The following is a 20,937-nucleotide window of genomic DNA, read 5'->3' as shown; positions in this document are numbered from 1 at the left end:
TACGAAACAATTGGAACTGAATGAATAATTTATTATAAATACAAGACGTTGTGATTTATAATTGATAAACCATTTTGGTACAAGTAATTATGAATTACTAAGTCGATTTTGTACATGACGTATTTTTATTAATACATTGATTTTTAATATGTTAAAAATACATGACAATTTCACATGACTAGTAACATGTGACAATTGACAAATGAAAAATATAAAATGGACTTTCCATTTTATATAAGTGCCGAAATGGAGGGAATATTAGGTTAAAAATTGTGTTGATTATTTTTAAGTGGAAAGCATGATCATTAAACCTAATATATAGCCATGCACATCTAGTTGCTTTTGTGAAGAGTATCATGGTCATGCATTGGCCCTTGCCACCCCCCATACCTATTTTTTGAAGGAGAAAAAGGCCAATGGTTTTTTCTCTTAATCATTCACAATTTTACATAAAAATTTCTAGTGTAAGAAATACATATTTTACTCTCTACATCTTATAAAAATTAGAGAGATAAAAACTCCAAAATCCTTCCTCTCTATACCGAAATAATGGAGATCAAAATAAATATTTTGGGTCAATTTTTAGCAAGATTAATATTATTCTAGTACTAATAATATTAGTCTTTTAAGAGGTTATCTTGGGTATTCATCTTTGGGAGAGATTCTAAGCTTGAATCTTTGTTCATCCATATAAGGAAAGCTCAAGAACAAGTAAGAAGGAGATCTTACTTGTGCCCTTTAATCCGAAATTCCATAGTAAGAAAGACGATTTCTTCTCTATTTTATTTAAGTTTGCATACATAAGATCTAGTTTTAATTTTATGACTAAATTAAAATGTAACATATATGAATATGTAAATTAATGAGATTAAAAATTCTAGCAAGCGGTATCATGAGCCTTAGGTTGTTTGCATGCAAATCGGTTATTGTTTTTCCGAGTTATAAGATTAACAAACAAAACTTATAAATTTGTGTTTATTATGAAATATCACGAAATTTATTTGCATGTTAAAGTTTATGGTCCTAAAATGTATTTAGGATATTTTGGTTTATTTATGGATTTTATTGTTCATTTTATATAATAATGGCATTAAAATGTGATTTTTATGATAAAAATGTCATTTTTGGACTACAAATAGCTAAACTTAGATTTTTTCAGTGGTTTTTGGATATGTTTTCAAATATTTTATCTACTGATGGCCTGTAAATTTTCATAATAAAATGAGTTGTATTGCTCGAAATATGGATTTTTTAAGTTAAAATCGTATTTAAATGGGTAAATAGGTTAATATGAGTTATATTTCGAATATGGTCGTGGAAATTTAATATGTTGTCACATGCAATTTTACAAGATGTATGTAAAATATTTGGCTATAATGAAGTCTTTATGCATGATTTAAGAATTTTTGATGAAAAATCACATAAATAGTGACTTTAATTAGTAAAAATGCTTAAACATACTTCATGACTAAGGAAAAACGTCACATGTTGCATTTTATCATATATTTCAGATCTAAAAGTGAAAAGTTGATAAAAATAGTTTTTCTCATATTTTTATGGTGATAATTGTTAAAATCGATAAACCACAACATTGTTTTTCTCGATAAATTTTCGAAATTTTTAACCTAAGTTTTTGAATATTATGAGTGTCATGGTATTTTTCCAGAATATTCATGAGTTTAAATTTCAAATTTTGAATTTATTTGAAATTTTTATGATTTAATTTGAAGTTTATGACATAATTTTGTATTTTAGGTCCATTCATGAACAATATTAAGAAATCTAGGTTAATTATTGTCAAATGTTAGTGGAGACTAATTTTGAGTCCTAAGATGGTTAGGGTAATTAACTTGTACATAAATATGATTTTATGTAATTATTGTGATTTTAAAAGGTTAAATCACGCAAATCCGTAAAAACCGATTAATATACGATATTGGCTCCTTAAAGGCGATTTAGCATAAAATTGGGCATGTTCATACATATTATAATGCTGCATTTTGTTTATGATTGTCATATTTTAATTTATGTAATTTTGAATTATGTAATTTTTCTTAGTATGGCCTTAGTTTTAATTGGTATTACCCGAAATGTATGGGAATATCGATTCGGTTGTAATTTATTGTGATCTCGTATCACTGTTTTGTAATTTAATGGATTTATTTTTATTTTTAATTACAAATGATAGGAAATTATGTAATTTATTATGCAATTTATTTATTCCGGAGTTCCTTGAAGACGGTGCCACTCGAGAAGGCGATCCATCAAAGAAAATGTTGCCTTGAAATGCGTGCCAAGACCGAAGTTCAAGGGACAAAAGGAGTTGGTTTCAAATTTGTAATAGTTTATTAGATTTACTATTTTAGGAAGGCCATACTAGGATTTTATTTATGCTTTGCATTTTATTTATATGTTGCATGCATCGCTAAATCGCCATAACTAAAACATGCATTATCATTTTATCGAGTTTATCGACCGTGTCAATTACAATTATTGTAGTTCATCGCTTTAGTTCACTTAAAACATGATAGATAATAAATTGACATGACCTCTCGCTAAAACAAACAATTGAGACTTAGCCTTACCAAAAAGTAGAAACCATGAAAACCTATTTCATGAGGGAGTGCACTCGGCCTTACCGGGGTACAAACCTTGTTACGTAGGGGAAGTGGGTGATAAATGTCTATCCATCGAATTTATGTTAATAAAGGGTATTTTGGCACACCGTGCCCTAAGTTAATATGAATTTGGATCATGGACACATTTATTCGAAATTTGGATTGAACTCAACGAAAGTATTCACGACGATTTCCGGATGTTTTTCGGGCTAGAGATAAATATTAATGTAATTTTATCGACAAAGAGTTCTAAAAGTAGAACCGATTAAAGAGTTAATCCACCGAGTTATGTTAATAAAGGGTATTTCGGCACACCGTACCCCAAGTTAATATGAATTTGGGTCTTGGAATCATTTATCCAGTTGGGTAGAGGTCACTAGATAAATGCAAATAAAACTTGTTTAAATTAAAAATTTACGAGTGTTATTATTATTTTAAAGCGACAAGTGTTTTATTCCTTCTATTTTGTTTTGTAGACCACTTTTATTTCTCATAACAAATGGTCACACCAAACACCAACGCCGCACCTCTCACTAATGTTTCATGGCTCCGATCCTTCATGGATTGTTGTAAACTTGAAAAGAATGGGTCAAATTTCTCCGATTGGGATGCGCAACTCAAATTAGCCGCCCAAGGTGACGACAAGCTTCGTTACCTCACCGAGGCCTCTCCACCCGAACCTAATGCTAGGTCGAGTGCCGCCACTAGGGAAGCATATGAGGCTTACCACAAAGAGTCCGCCGCTATAAAAAATGTGTTGATTTTTGCTATGGAGGCGGATCTCCAAAGGAGAGCCTTTAAAATGGGCACCGCTAATGAAATCTATTCCAAATTTGTGATCATGTTTTCACAAACACCTAGGATCGTCCAATATGAGGCGGCCTCGGCATTCTTTGATCTCGATTTTAAGGAGGGCCAAAAGGTTAGCCCTCACGTGCTCAAATTGTTGGAGTTAGTCGAGACTTTGAAGATTCAAAAGGTTGAAATCCCCAAAGAGCTCATTGTAGATAGGATTCTATACTCCTTATCCAAGGTCAAAGCATATGTACAATTCCAGGTGAATTTCAATATGCAAGACAATGACGTGTCTTTTGAAGAGTTGCACAAGTTACTTGTTCAAGCCGAAAGAGACATGGGGCTAAATGTTAACCCACCTAAGGATGTGCTTAATATAAGCACTAAGAGCAAGGGGAAGTTCAAAAAGAATGGGAAAAAGGGTAAGAGGCAAGCTCCCATGTCCACCAAGGCTAAGACTTTTAAAGCTAGCACTTCCAAGACCAAGAAGGGTCCTCTTGACAAATGCCATTATTGTAATGGTGTTGGACATTGGAAGAGGAATTGTTCCAAGTACCTTGGTGACATCAAAGCTGGAAAAATCACTCCAGTAGGTAAATGACTATCCTTTCTTTTATGTTTCTAATTCAACTATGATATTTTGATACAAAGTTGTGATAATGTATCCCCTTTTTATTGTAAATAGGGCCTCTTCCAAGCAAAGACAAAGGAAAGGAAAAGCAAGCTTGAGAAATCATCAAGGAGCTAGGAGTAGCTACCAATGAAGCTTGGCTTTTATTATTGTCTTATTTTAAGTTGTGTTTCGGATTTTTAGAACTATTTTGATTTCCGTGTTCGACATGGAAATGGTTGATCCTTTCTAAACAATGGTTGTATTTTGGATTATGGTGGCTTAGTTTGCAACCCAAGTCACCCTTTTTATTGTATTTCCTTGTTCTAAAAATTCGTCTTTATATGCTTGCACATAGAAACATATGATCATCTACTTAAAGTGATCCAATAGACAACTATAATGATGGGATTCATTATATGTCCACAAGCTTAAGACTTGTGTATGATCAATTATAAAGTGATGTTGAGTTGATGAACTCTCCTAAAGAAATGTCAATTACCAAGTACACTCATCAAACCTAAAGTCTATTAGTCAATCTATGAGATAGTCCTTCTATTACTTCAAAATCATTATTTGTGTCTCATAAGCTATCTTTGAATATCTAGTGTATTTATTCTAAAGATAGAGTGGGAGAAAAATGAAGAGACACAAAGAATACAAAGAATAATTTGTATGCTTGAGTAAATGAGATCTACGAAAGAAAGAATGATTTGTATACCTAAATAAATAGTATACATGAATAGATGAGATCTATGGTCTCGAATAGATGAGATCTACATGACAAAAAGAGACCAGGTGAAGTAATCCAAAGAATATGTTCTTAAGATAACTACACGAGGAGACCAAAAGAAAGTTTTGCAAGAAGATGACTAAAGAAAAGTCTTAACAAGAGTTTTGGCTAGTTTATGAACAACATATGACCAAGAGTTTCAATATTGATATTTACTTAAGAGCCTAAATGAAACAAAATTGCATCCTTGAATATAAATGAGATTTATGATTAAAAGTTGCAAAGGAAGATATGCCGATATCTACAAAAGCTAAGTTAATTGTTAACCACGCTAGTGTCATTACTTAACCTCATTATGAAAATGAAATGGTTAAACCTCCTTCCAGAAAAGGGTATTTTGAGAAGGACGTGTATTAAATGGAATTTCACATTTAAATAATGACATCGCTACGCATCATTATAAAATGAATGAGTTAGAGATTAAAAATCTCTTTCCATAAGGTCAAGATTGAAACCTTTCAAAATAGGTATTTGAAAGGATATGTTGGGAACATATATGGTTTTAATCTTAATAACTTGGCAAAGAAAAAATATATTTCAATTCTTGAAATGTTTCGATTGAGTAGCCAATTGCGAAACATGTGGAATTAAGTGGGAGGTTGAAATTATCATGTGAAGACATGAAATTTAGTGGGAGCAATCATCTTGTAAAATTTATAACTCATTGCTCATTGAGAATGACGAGCTAGTACTATCTTTACAAAGAAGTATTTGAGTTTTCAATTTCGGATGAAAATGGACTATGATGAATCCAATCACATCATGGGATGTTGGATAGGTATTGAGATGTACACATCAAATCAACGAGAAACGTAGGTTATTCATATCGATGAAAATGGAATTACCATAAGCAGTCATGGTCATTCATTGAACCTAAGAATGGTTGATCACATGATTAAAGATTACTAATGTTTTCGCCATTAGAATAATCATGCACATGTCCAATAATGAATCATATGCTTAAGAGCATGATGAGTCATTGGTAAGCCATAGAATAATTGTCATGAATTCTCGAGAAGAACTAATGAGCTATTCTAGTGTTTGACGGAACACTCTGTTATGTGACAAGAAGTTGCACATATTGAAGTTCGAAAACGCGTAAGGATTTATGAAGATCCTAAGCTAATTAAGCTTAAAGAGAAATAAGAAGTTTGAAAGATACTTAGTTATAGTAAGAAGTTACTCAAAACTAGTATTTTCTAATATGCTAGGACTTATGAGAAGTGCTAGGCTAATTGTCTTGACAATTGTTGCAAGAACCTACAAAACGTATACCTAGTGCATTGCGAGTTGGTAGAACACTTGACCAGTGCAAGTTATATTATTCACCACAATTCGTTGGTTATGTGATAAACAACAAGAAAGTTCTTTCAAGATAAGGAACCTAAACCTAGGTTGGGAACCTAGATGTGTACTTGGTAAGGTTCATGCTATGAGAGATAACATGAATATAAAGGAAAGTGCAATACGAAAGGTATGAACACATGGTATGTTAAACTTTCATTACAATCAACAAGTGTTTTCATACTTATTTACATCACAAGGTAGTAATATGGTATTGACTACCCGAATATGATGTCCACATTCGTCGTTTGAGTTATTATTAACTCACCTTATACTTTGTTACATCCAAACGGGTTGTAGAGACAATTGAACCCCGTTAAAGTGAACACGGATTAGCATTGTATTCGCCCATAGTCACTTACATGAGGTGACGTCTCGAAGTGACTAGAGTGTGATGCGATTGATGGCAAGTTCAAGTGCCATGGAGTCATGTGAGATGACTAGTCGATCACATAGGCAGACTGTTAGTAACACTTTGTCGGGCCTTATGACCGCTTATAGAGTTCTGGTAAATTTATATAGCCTGGTCGTGACGAGAGCTACTATAGTATTCTAATGAGTCGATTCTGTTGACTAAAGACTGTTCGCCTAAGGTGGCACAGTTTCAGATTAACTTTGATTTATGTTACTACGACCTTCGTAAATGGGGTCAAATGGGCATATTTTGGGTTATGATGGCTGTGGCTAGTCGAAGGGAATAAGTGCGATAAGAATTGTCCACCCCTTGTCAGGGTTATAACAATATCTCAGGGCCACTCGAGGAGTAAATAACTCGAAATGCGTGGCCACGCTCGGAAGGTATCTATGGTAGATAATTCCGGTCAAAATCAGTTATTCTCCAGATCGAGGAAACCACTCTCGATATGATCACTTGCAAGTAAGACCTGAAAGACACCTTGCATTGAGTCGGAGATAGTAATGGGACAAGAGAATTGGTGACGCACACTTGTCGAGGACAAGTGGGAGATTGTTGGAATATGTGTCCTCCGACAATAATGCGATCACAACTGTCGATCATGATGATCACACGTTTAAATCTCATTTTAAGAATACATGTGGGATGTAATATTTTACTGTCAACTGGTCCACACATATCGGTAATGATTGGCTGACTAGAGTTTGACATTACTGTCGTGCGACGGTGGTGATCAGTTGATCCCCTTAGGTCATACCTAAAGGGCAACACTCTTAATTGATTATTTAATTGATCGTATGTCGATACGGGTTAATTAAATTGCTTAAAATTGACGGACGATTTTGTGAGTATTATTGACGCATCTTATTGTAATTCGATTAAATAAGATACGGTTTAAGTAATCAAATTGTTTTATTACTTAGATAAAATTATTGTTTACGAAACAATTGGAACTGAATGAATAATTTATTATAAATACAAGACGTTGTGATTTATAATTGATAAACCGTTTTGGTACAAGTAATTATGAATTACTAAGTGAATTTTGTACATGACGTATTTTTATTAATACGTTGATTTTTAATATGTTAAAAATAAATGACAATTTCACATGACTAGTAACATGTGACAATTGACAAATGAAAAATATAAAATGGACTTTCCATTTTATATAAGTGCCGAAATGGAGGGAGTATTAGGTTAAAAATTGTGTTGATTATTTTTAAGTGGAAAGCATGATCATTAAACCTAATATATAGTCATGCACACCTAGTTGTTTTTGTAAAGAGTATCATGGTCATGCATTGGCCCTTGCCACCCCCCATACCCGGTTTTTGAAGGAGAAAAAGGCCAATGGTTTTTTCTCTTAATCATTCACAATTTTACATAAAACTTTCTAGTGTAAGAAATACTTATTTTACTCTCTACATCTTATAAAAATTAGAGAGATAGAAACTCCAAAATCCTTCCTCTCTATACCGAAATAATAGAGATCAAAATAAATATTTTGGGTCAATTTTTAGCAAGATTAATATTATTCTAGTACTAATAATATTAGTCTTTTAAGAGGTTATCTTTGGTATTCATCTTTAGGAGGGATTCTAAGCTTGAATCTTTGTTCATCCATATAAGGAAAGCTTAAGAACAAGTAAGAAGGAGATCTTACTTGTGCCCTTTAATCCGAAATTCCATAGTAAGAAAGACGATTTCTTCTCTATTTTATTTAAGTTTGCATGCATAAGATCAAGTTTTAATTTTATGACTAAATTAAAATGTAACATATATGAATATGTAAATTAATGAGATTAAAAATTCTAACAAAATATGTCGGTTGTAATCGTCTAGTCAAGTCTGATGGTTGTAGTATGTAAATGGATTGTATAATTATGTCGGTTGTAAGTCGTATGGTTTTGGGATCACCTGTAATCGGATGATATTCCAATGGTAATCTAATCGGATTGTGATAACTTGGAAGGCGTACAGTATTGTTTTTAATTTTTTTTTTTTTTTTGGGTTACAAGAAGCGGGATTATGCCCATAAATTTAAGTCGTATTGTTTTGTGATCTCAATTCAACTAGAATGCATATGTTTACGTTTCACTAAATTGTAGCACAAACTTTTCAATTCGACAATATCGACTATAAATCAGTATGCATATGTTTACGTTTCACTAAGTAAATGTATTCAATTAACTTTTCAATTCGCCAATATCGACTAATGTTTATAAGGATACGATTTCAATTGGACTAATACTCATTAAGTTTACAAATTTCATTGAACTATGACGGACTAAAAAATCTGACTAACTATTATGCAATTAGACTTACTCATAGACAAATTGGAGAAACTTTAGAACATTTCGACAAAACTAATTAATAAACTAACTTAATTCGACTAAACTAACATAAAATTGATCAATTCGAATAAATTGAAAATAGGACTAAATTAACATTGTCTACAATTCGAAAAAACCAATTCAATCCAATAAAATTGAAAAAAAACAATTGAAATAAAATCGTCTCAAAACTTAAGTAAATATTCATCTACTGCGTGTTACGAGCTGTGCTTCTAGTAACCCTCCTCCTTCTCGGCGTAGGTTGTGACGGACCTGCCTCGTCGACGTTTAAAGCCGTCCTCCTTCTCGGTGTAGATTGTGAAGGACCTGTCTCGTCGACGTTTAAAGCCTTTCTCCTTCTCGGCGTAGGTTGTGAAGGACCTGCCTCGTCGACGTTTAAAGCCCTCCTAACTGTAATTTGTCTAGGCCTAGGAGCTCTACCCGTTCCTCTCTTATCAACGGGGTCTTGCAAGCCGCCTTCTCTACGTGGAGTCGCATTTCTGACCATGTAACGTTGATTGTCTTCCTTCCGTTGTAGTCTCCTTTTCCCCCACAACCGATTAACTTCGCAACCTGCACCCATGTCGTTGAGGGTCTGAATGCCAACCGTTGCTTCCATTTCTTTCACCATCTTCGATGTATCTCTATCATATATGGCGAAAGCATCATCGTATTGTAATGCTAGCCTGAATATGTAGTCGTTCCTCAATGTCACCCCAAGTGAACGCTTAATGCATTCCGACTCTCCGGGTGTGTGGTAGCCAACCTGAAGATGTTCATAACCTCTAACCAAATCCTTTCGAAACCGAGTCAAAATGTACTTATCAGGAATTAACTGCAGTTTCTTCAGCAACATAGCACGGATAATATGCCTACATAAAATTCCTCGGAATTCGAAACGTTGACAACTACAATTATACTCACCTGTACCCGTGTTGATTGTGACATTATAGTTCTTATCCCGTGGAGCCCAAAACGGATGTTTCACCTCCTCGGTTTCAACAAAAGAAGAGAATTGCCCGATATTCATTTCACTAGAAGCATTAATGTGTATAAGGGCGTACACCTCTTTTTTAGCCTTCGCGAACATCTTATTAGTATAAGCTCTTCGGAAGACTTCCTCAACGATTACACTCTTATCGTACAAAGACGGTTTATTGGTTCAAGCAAAGTTTAATCGTTCTTCCTCCTCGACCTTGACTCGTATGGCATTTTCATAGTTGCCTAGGAATGCGAACAAAGTTGTTTGCGGATTAACATAATTCTTGAAGAATCTGTTCGTCTGCTCACTTCTTTGTGTGGATGACATACCTGCGCAAAACATGTGCCTCCAATACAACGGAACCCATGAATCCCTTTTTTCATACATCTCCTTGATCCAGCTATGCCGTCGTATCCCATATTTATCGACAAAAATTTGCCAAGATGCCTCAAAATCATCGATGTCCTTACTCTTATAAACCACATCCCTTAGGTCAGCCTGAATTTCACGGAACCTAGCAAAGCTCCCCAAATTCTTAAAACCATTTCGCATTATGTGCCAAAGACACAAACGGTGTGGCGTATTAGGAAATACGGTCTTCACAGCCAAACCAATCCCCCTACACTGATCGGTGATTATAACTGAAGGAGGTCTATCCATACAGTCTAACCATCTCCTAAACACCCAAGTAAAGCTTGCGGCGTCCTCGTGTGAAATCAAAGCGGATGCAAGTACAACAGTACTACCGTGATGATTTACACCAACAAACGGAGTAAACGGCATTTTGTATCTGTAATTTAAACATAAGTATAAGCATTTTAATGTAAATTGAAATCATATTTTAACCTAAATACGGTTCTCCTACCAAAACAGCAATCAAGGATCGATTTAAACCATAATACTTCGACTCAAATCATACTAAATTAATTCCATTTTACATGATTGATAAATACATAATGAACTTGATTTTTTTTTAAAAAAAAATCCAATTCAATAAGAAAAAACCGTAGCACAATAGGGTTCTCATGAATGACTAAAATTTGATTAATTAAGATAATAATGTTACCTGTTACAAAGGAACGTAGCGTCATAAAAAATCGCATCACCAAATACCTTTGCCATAGCCCTGCAACGTCCATCGGCCCAAAATACATTAACCAACATCCCTTTTGAATCCGTCTGGATTGCATAGTAAAAATCGGGATCGATTTCTTTCAACTTAATAAATCTTTCTTCAAGAGCATTAGCATCACCTTGAATTCTACTGCGTCGTCGTTCTTGATTGAGCATGTTCCTCAAATCACGCTCAATGACTGTTAAATTCGCGTGACCACCAACTTCTCTGACCAAGGTGTTAAAGTTTTTAGCAATTGGGATACCGGCTTCATCATTCATCAAGGCTCGTCTCTTAAAATATTCATCCCATACCCTGTATCCTACCATATGTCGACTATTTGCAGGATTGAGATCATCATTATTGTGGTCCAATCTAGCATGCTTGATGACCATGAAATCATCTAGTAAAGTGGCTTCTACGACACATTCGCATGGCTTAAATGAGGAAACGTCAATGTTCTTTTTCCTTGGTTTAGCTGCCCTTGTGCAACATAATATGACTCGTTTATACATGTAGAAACGAGGCTCGCTCTTTCCCACACCATATCGCTTTACCCCTTTTTCTGAATAGTAATCCAATAGTTTGCTAGTCCTAATATAAAATTGAAAGCCTTGATTATAGGCATATTGGTAACAATATGCACCAAGCTCATCACCATTTACAAAATGCATTCCTTGTGTCGGAGGGTCAAGTTCAACATTGTCGGTGTATCCGCTTTTTAGGAACTTAGCGACCTTCTTCACATACCCCCCTTCAACAACAGGAGGTTCATGCAAGTCATCTACCTCATTTTCGACGACGGTATCATCGTTGTCATTGACGTCATCCTCATGGTTGTCGTCACCCTCATCGTTGACGTCATCCTCTTGGTTGTCGTCACCTCCAATGTTGACAGGTTCACCATCAACACCGTCATCATATAACAAATCATCTAAGCTAAAGTTGTCAAAGCTAACAACCTTCTCTTGATCATCCTCGTCCAGTTGAACTTCCACGTTATTAACAACGTCCTCTTGATCATCCCCGTCCTGTTGAACTTCCACGTTATTATGAAAATCTTCTAAACTGATATTGTCAAGATCGTCTTCCCCAGGCAAAGGCACATTAAGATCAAGCTCATCATCTTTCCCAGGCAAATTAAGATCAAAATCCATCTTCAATAACTAATGCTTGTTTTTTTCTTAAAAAAAATATCTCTTTGTTTTTCTGTTAACACTTCAACGTTGAGATACAAGAAAATAAAAATAATTATACCAAAAAAAAAATCTCAACAAAAAGATATGATTTAGAATACGGTATTAAAAATTATACTCATATGATTTAAGAATCAATTTAAATAAATAAATTTAATTGTATCAAATAAAAGATTCTTAAAATCATTTAGTTACCAAAAAAATCTAATATGAAAATAAAACAATAAAAGGAAACAATAAAAGGCGAAATTTAGGGCAATATAATAGGAAAGTTTGACTATTTTATGAATTAAGATTATTTAACACTATATAATAAAATTAAATTGATTATTAGATGCGCTGATACCCCTTACTTAAATGGTTAAACACCCTTCTAATGCACAATGCATCTCGTATTTGATTCTTATTAACAACATTTTTTTGTTTTTGTATTCTATTTTCCACTTTTTTTCCCCCCAAATTGCACGAATTAGGGTTCATCAATCATTAATGATAACAAATATCGAATTACATACTAGATCAATTTCACCTATTTAAGTACGGTTCATAATCATTTGATTACTCGAATTAGGGCTAAATTTATGCACCTATTGACGAATTAGGGTTCATCAAATCGCATTCAAGTTCAAAAAATTCACGAATTGAATTAGAGATTGATTATTGTTTATGGAATATTAATAAATTTTATTTATCGAATTCAATTACGAATTGATTATTCGGATAAAAATTAGGGTTCCAATAATTAAGGGTTTTTCGAAAAATTATACAACCGTAAAAAATGGTGAATAAATCCACATAATGTTTATGAAAATTTTGAAAACTAAAATTTGAAAACTAAATTGGAAATTTAGAAAACTAAATCAAATATAACAAAAATAACCATAAATAATGTTAACTAAGTGTAGTTAACTAATTAACTATATATGTAAAATGACTAACCTAACCCTAAACTAATCTAACCTATTTTACCACGGTTTGCCACGTGTCAAGCCACCATTGGTTTGTGTACAAATTTTTTGTACACTATGTGTATGTGTATCATCTTCCCAATTTGTTCCTTGTGCTTAGATTCTCCTCTACTTTGTCTAAACAATGATCTAATAACTTAGCTGTCGGCTGTCGCCTGCCACCTGCCACAGTTCACTTCCCAATTACCAAATCGTGGTCACCATTTAATTAATTGGTTTTTCTAACCTATGCCCACTAGGCATAGGATAAGAAACCAAAAAAAGGAAAGAAATAAATGCATTATTGTAAAGAAAAGTAAAAAGTGATAGAATATTACAATTTTCCATAAAAATAGCATTTAATTCTTTCCTTTTTGGGTTTATTATCCTATACCTAGTGGGCATAGGTTAGAAAAACACTTAATTAATTTATAATATCTTCCGATTTTGATATATGCGACTATGCTATGTAAACTGCAAGTTTGACTAATTTTTTATCGCAAATCCTAATTTATAACGGATATTTTTCGTCACAAATTTGTGATCTTTTATTATTTTATAATTCCTCTTGCACTTACTCTCTCGCTCGTAGCTTGATGTTAGAGGTCATAAACTTGTGATGAATCTGTCCATCACAAGCAGGGACAGACCCAGCCCAATTTTACTAGGGCTATAACCCGAGATAAACCTGGGAGGAGGTTTACACAAGGCTTTTGATTTAAAATGTAAAATAATTTTAATTTGACACATCCAAAAATATCAAAGCTGCCAAAAGGAATCTAATTAAATAAGGAAATAATACTATATTTTTATTAAATTATTATCTTTAATTAATATATAATCTTAAATCGTTATAATCTTATAATTAAAATAAAACAAAAATGGTATAAACTAAAAATTTGTGTATGAAAAACCGATAAATTGATATTATTAGTTTCGTATAAAAAAAATTACCACGTACTTAATTCGTATTTAAAAAAAATCATGAATTGATATTATTAATTTTGTGACAAAAAAATCTTTAAAATTCTTTGAGAAAATTTATAAATTGAAATCATTAGTTTTCTCGTAAATGTTTTAATTAAAATACACATTTCATTACTTTTGATGTAAAATAAGCACGAGTTTTACCAAATTGATGTAAAACTACTCAGATTTTGATGTTTTTATTTTGTGAATAATAAAAATGCTGCGGAATTAAAGTGTTTTTGGTGTTTTTTGTTTGAAATATGCACGAAAAATTAAAAAGGGATATGAATTAGTTGTGAAAATCTCGCAAGACCCCTCAACTTAAACTAGGATATGAAGTAAATTGCACTCCTTCCTCGCAAGAAATTTGTAACAACTCACAACTGGTTTGTATGACTCTCACCTCGCAAGGATCAACTCACACTCTAATCTCACCCTCGCAAGAATGAAATAACAATCTTATAACTCGCAAGCTATAAAACACACAAGTATAAAACTTGAATTAACTCTCCAATTCAATTAAAACTGAATACAAAGCCTTCTATTTATAGTAGATTAGGTCGACTAAGAGGACTCCTAAAACTGCCTAAAAACAACTTTCCTAAACTTGACCCTTAGAGAATTGGCAAAATTGCCTTATTACAACTTGCTAAAATTAGGAAAGAAACAATAAGGAAATAAATAATACTACCTTAAACTTGTTAGGCAAAATAAAATAAGGAAACTAATAATAAGACTCGATTTAGGGAAGTAAACTTGAGTTAGTTCGTCACCCGCGTAAAAGTTGGACAGCTCAACTTAAAACGATCATATCTTCTTCGTTACTTAACCAAATAAGGTGTATGACCACTTGTTTTTTTGGTGTAAACCGGGGTGTCCACCGTCGACATCAGCGTATAATCCCCTCGCCGCGCGTGCTCTCACGAAGAGGTAAATGGCTGGCCAAAGAGTTTGCTTCATTCTCATTGGCAGGGATCGAACCCCTGACCTCATGGTTAAGGGATGAGGTGAGCAACTAACACACCAAACACATTTGGTTCGTATGACCACTTGTTGGAAAGCTACCTTCATGTACTTTCATCTCAAATAGGTATCACACCAAAATTAGCCATAGTTTAGGAGATATTTAGCTGTTAAACCAATGCAAGTGAACGAAACTGAAATGGCAAGAGTGACTTGAACTTGCATTTTGAATGTAGACCCATGTCCCTCCTGTTTCAACTTTACTCAATTCTTTGGATTAGTTTTCTATTTCAAATTTTTATCCTCATATTAAAATATGAAAAATTATTAATGTTCCGGGTGTAATTCCAGAGCAGATATTCGTTACCACCCGTTGCTTGTAGAATGATGTCCTTGGTTGAATCCTTCTTGTCTTTATCGTTCCTCTCGGCCTCTCCTGCAACAATGAACGAACTGAAGGCTTGGCTTTGTGCCAAGCGTACTCACTCCGACGCTCAAGTCAGTAACTTAGGGGATAAGTTGTTCCTTGGCTAAATGTATATTGTAGAGAGAGAAGAAAGATTATACCAGATGAATAGTGTTTCTTAGGTTAAGTTGTGGATCCTTTCCTCAATGAAGGTTGAGGAGTATTTATAGACTTTCACCTTTTGTCACGTAGTGGCCAAGTGGCCAAGTGGCTAGCAGGTGGAAAGACTGATCTACCCCTCGGCCGAGGGACCTATGGCAGGCCGGCGGGCCCTGTTGACTCACCGCCGAGGGGTCTTGGATGTGAGTACGCGGGTATGTGCCCCGGCTGGCAAGTTGCCATGCCGAGACCAGCCGACAGTAGATGGGCTGCATCGGCTAGGGCCGCCTAAGCCGTTGACTTGCTGTGGACATCTTTGACCTTGCTCAATATGTTGACTTGGTCAGCGGTGCAGAATATGCCCCATCAATTTGCCCCCAGCGTAGTCTATGCCGTGGTATGGGCTCCGATGTATGTTTGAGCGTATATTCTGCGTAAGTAATTCTTCTACTGCGTCGGCTTCTTCTACCTCGGCCTGGTCTTTTCTTAGGCCGTACCATATCCCCCCTCCGCATGGATGCGTAAAGGGCATCCGATGTGGAAAAGAAAGTGACGCTGGCCGAGACCAGGGTTGAGAGTGCCGGTTGTTTTTGATTGCCCCTGGCCGGCGCTACTTAGCTTGGTTGATCATGTGGCCGGCGGAGAACAGATGCTTGGGAATTTGTTGAGGAAGGTGAATAGGCGGAGAGATACGAATGGGCGTGTTGAAGACGCTTGGTCACTGTTGCATTGATTGACATTCGACTGTTGTAACGATTGACATCCCGTGGTTGCATGTCCGACACGTGTCTGCACGCTGATTGGTTGACGCTTCATGGGCTGTTCTCTGATTGGTCCTTCTTCATGGGCTTTTCCCTATAAATAGGGCAGTTATCCCGTGAAATTGGCCACCGATTTCATTCTCCAAAATTTTCCTCTCTAAACTTTCAAGGGTTTCATTGTCTTCTAATTTTCAGAGTTGTTACTCCGGCGGGTGTTTTTCTTCAAGGTAAACAAACAAACTTTCCAATTTCTTAACTCTGTAAGTTATTATTGTAAACATGTCTTCTGCTGATGCCGGGCCTAGCAAACCGATGCGGGGGGGTTCCCCGTCGCGTCTTGATGAGGAGGAGAAGTTGGACGCCCTCCTGATAAGGCCTGGGGGCCCTAGGTCTCCTTCTCCTGAAGTCGATCCTCGAATTTTGGAGGAATGGGAGGATGACTCTGATGTCGATGATGACGCAGACGATTTTGGTGATGATGCTGAAGAGGCTCGTCCCAAAGAGGGGAGGCAGTATGTTATGGATCACGGTGACGTTTGTAAGGTACGCGTTGACCGAGCTTGGACCCATAAGTTGGCTAGTTGTTCCGGTGAGACATTTTTCGAGGGCCATTTCTTTTTTGGCAGGGGGTACAAGATTGTTATCCCTGAGGAGGGTCAGGCCGTCTGTTGCCCTCCGCCGGGCCATACCGGCGTATACATGCGACACTTGGAGTACGGGCTCCGGTTTCCGCTGAATGAGTACGTCATGGCCATCATTAAAGCTATGAACGTCGCTGTGGCCCAACTGCATCCGTTGGCCATGAGGACGATAGTCGGCTTTGTGTGGCTTTGTCTCTTCAAGGGGGAGGCCCCGACGGTGAATTTATTCCGCGCTTCATTATCTCCACCACAATCTCGGCCGCGTCGGTTGGTATAGTGTGCACATGGAGAAAGGTTATGTCTCTGTTGACAAACTTACTTCTTGCAAAGACTGGAGAGATCGGTGGGTGTATGTTAAGGTGCCGGATGACTATCCGCTGCCCCTCTCCTTTCAGCACCAAGTGAATTTGCGGTGTGAGACTAAGGCGGAGCATGACGGATGGGTCACCGGAAGAAGCTCAAGATGGATGCCGAAGGTCCTTCTTAAAGAGGATGAGAAGCTGGCGATGAGGCTTTTTGAGGCGGACAAGGGTGGGGTGCCGAAAAAATGGATTCCCCAACGCAGATCATTCTTCGAGGATGAGCCGCTCGCCATGTCGGCCTCATACCGCCCCTAGCACGGGGTGAGTGGGGTCGGTATGAGGCCCATCACCGCTTTGTTAATGTTCCCTGTTCTTCGAACTTCGATTTATTTCTTCTACTTAATTCTTGCTTTTATTTCCTTCGCAGACTACTTTGGACCGGATTTGTCCGAGGATATCCTCCGGAGAATGGGGCTGCACAAAGACAAAACCGTTGCTAACTTGCATCCCAAGGCTCTGACCCATGACCGTAGGACGTCGCCGAATGATCTTATGGACCAGCGGCTGAAAACCTTGAATGCGGTGGAGGCCCAGGCGAAGGTTGTTAGTAACATGCCGCGCCATACGCGAAAAACAAAGCCTTCGGCGGTGATGGCGTCGACATCGGCTCCGCCTTCCATCCCCCCTGTTCAGAAGGAGACGGTGGAGATCGTTTATATCTCCAATGGGGATGACTCCGATGGGGAGGAGGGGTCGCCCCTTGTCCGTAAAAGAAAGCAGACAGCCTTTACCGCTGCCGTTGCTCCTGCTGCTGACGAGGAAATGCGTCCTTCGGCCAAGAAGGCCAAGCACGGTATTGATCTATCCGGTGGCTCAGATTTAGCCGGTTCATCAGGAGCTGCTGATGACAGGCTCTTCGGCATGCCTATGTATGTTGATACTGATGCTCCTTTTTTTTTTTTTGTAGATCAGCCGCTGTCGGCCGCCGCTCTTGTTGAGCAGCAAGTGGAGGAGAACCCCGCGCAGGCTGGTGATCAGAACGTCGCCATTGACTCTTCATCCCAGAAGGTTTCCTTTTCCCGACCGCAGGCTGGTGATCGAACGTCGCCACTGGCTCTTCATCCCAGAAGGCTTCCCCCTCTCAGCTTATAGCGGAAAGCGCGAGGTTGATCAAGAGACTGGCGAGGTGGAACGAGCTGACCGGTGCTCGTATCATGGAGCAGGAGAAGGCCGTGGCTCAATCCGCTTTTGAGCTTAATGCCACTAAGAAGGTGGCCGCGAAGGCGAAGCTGGATCTTCTCAATGAGCAGAGGCTTAGGGGGGAGGCCGAGGAGGCGCTCTTGGCTGAGAGAAAGCTCAGGGAGGACGCTGAAAAGGAGGTCCTTGCTGAGAGAGCCAAGGCCGAGACTGCTGCGGCCGAAGTTGAAAAGCTGCTGGCGAAGTGTGACCTCGTTCAGAGGCACGCCGACCTCTATTTCCAGCAGAGGAATGAATTCAGGGAACGGTTTCAGATCCAGGGGAAGGTGATTCGGAGCAAGGAGGCCATCATCAGGCAAAAGGAGGACGACATTGAGATGCTCCAAACCAAAATGCTCCCTGACATGTGCTCCGAATTCCGGGATCTGGCCGAAGCAGCTGCCAGGGAAGCAATTGAGGAGCTTTTCCCTCTTGAAGGTTCCTTTCCGTGGAGCAAATTCGACGAGCTGTTTGACGACAAGCTCGAAGCTAAGGAGAAGGCCATGGAGGAGAAGGCCAAGGAGGCGGTGAGAGTGAAGATAGAGCAAGAGGCGGCCGAGGAGGCAGCAGCTCTTGCTGAGAAGGCTAAGGCGGCCAAGGAGGAAGCCGAGAGGGCAAGGGCAGCTGAGGCTGCCGAGGCTAAGGCTGAGGCTGCTGAAGCTGAGGCTGCTAAGGGAACTGCTGGGTTGCCCATCGAAGAAGGTGCTGCTACCGCTGCTGATGGCGAGCAACAACAGATAGGGAGATGATATCTGTTACCTTTTGTCTTTTGGCTTATCCTTGTAATTTCTTGTAATTCGTTGAACATTTTTAATAAGAGTTCGTTTCTTCTGCCTCCGGCCTGGCCGAGGTTTTTACCTCACTTCTTTTTCTTGCGCTAGTATTTGAGCGTCTCAACTGTACTTTAGCGTCTTTGTCTTCGTCTGGGTTGTCTCCTTACGTTGTTAATTGAGTGTCTCTTTTGTTTCCGCCTCGGCTTGGCCGAGGCGGTCTAGAGTGTGTATCTCAATTGTGTTAACGCTTCTGAGGCATTTTGAACGCTTTGCGAGTATCACCTGCGCTGGTCGTTACCATCGAGGTGTCTGCTTCCTGGTGGTGATTGCCGCTCTTGTCGGTGTGTGACAGTGTGAGCCAGCATCTGCTTCTTGTTATTGACTGCCGTGGCGTCTACCACTTGGAGTGACTGCGACGGCGTCAAACCTCTTGGGGTGACTGCCGTGGCGTTTACCACTTGGAGTGACTGCGACGGCGTCAAACCTCTTGGGGTGACTGCCGTGGCGTCTACTACTTGGGGTGACTGCGACGGCGCCTGTTTCTTCATGGAGACTGCCGTGGCGTCTACCACTTGGAGTGACTGCGACGGCGTCAAACCTCTCGGGGTGACTGCCGTGGCGTCTACTACTTGGGGTGACTGCGACGGCGCCCACTTCTTGATGGAGACTGCCGTGGCGTCTACCACTTGGAGTGACTGCGACGGCGTCAAACCTCTTGGGGTGACTGCCGTGGCGTCTACTACTTGGGGTGACTGCGACGGCGCCTATTTCTTCATGGAGACTACCGCTCTTGTCGGTATGACAGTGTGAGCCGACATCTGCTTACTGATAAAGACTACCGCTCTTGTCGGTATGACAGTGTGAGCCGGCGTCTGCTGCTTCCTAGTGACTAGGGGGAAAATGAACATTTTTATGGAAGACTTGGACGATTTTTCATTAGGTAAAAACATGCGTCGGGGTGCCCACAGCTGTTTTGGACACCTCCGCCGCTACATAGAGTATTCCCGAGATTACCAGCGTCCTAATGGCCTATCAAAGGCACACCGTCCTAGTCGCTAGTTACATCCATGAGGTCGCCCTCCTGTTGTAAGGATAGACTTTTCCCCTTCTCTGATTTCTTTGCTACTTTGAGGGATTGCATGTTGCATCCTCTGGCAGCTATCTGGACGTTGACCACCTCGTCATTCTCGTCTTTGGAAACGAGCTTATGCGCTTCCCCCCGGTCCGAGACATACATCAGTGTTAGGGCCCGGATGGACATCACTGCGTCAGCCTCGCTCAGGGTGACTCGGCCTATGAGAACGTTGTAGGCGGACGAGCCGTCGATGACCACGAACTCAGCTAGGACATTCTTAGCCGCGTTCTTTTCGCCGAACGTCACCGGAGTCCGATTGATCCCGGTGGTACCAGGCCGGCCCCGAGAAGTCGTATAGTGGGTTGGTGCGGGGGCTCAAGTCCTTGACTTTCGGGCCGAGGCCGAGGAAGCACTCCCGAACATGATGTTCGTGTACGCGCTGTGTCAATCGGCACCTCTTGACCAGGTGGTTGGATATGTCCAAATTGACTACAAGTGGGTC

Source organism: Silene latifolia, chromosome 3, assembly GCF_048544455.1.
Source record: "Silene latifolia isolate original U9 population chromosome 3, ASM4854445v1, whole genome shotgun sequence".
NCBI lineage: Eukaryota > Viridiplantae > Streptophyta > Magnoliopsida > Caryophyllales > Caryophyllaceae > Silene > Silene latifolia.
The sequence above is the reverse complement of the archived record's forward strand: the minus strand, read 5'-3'. Positions refer to the sequence as shown.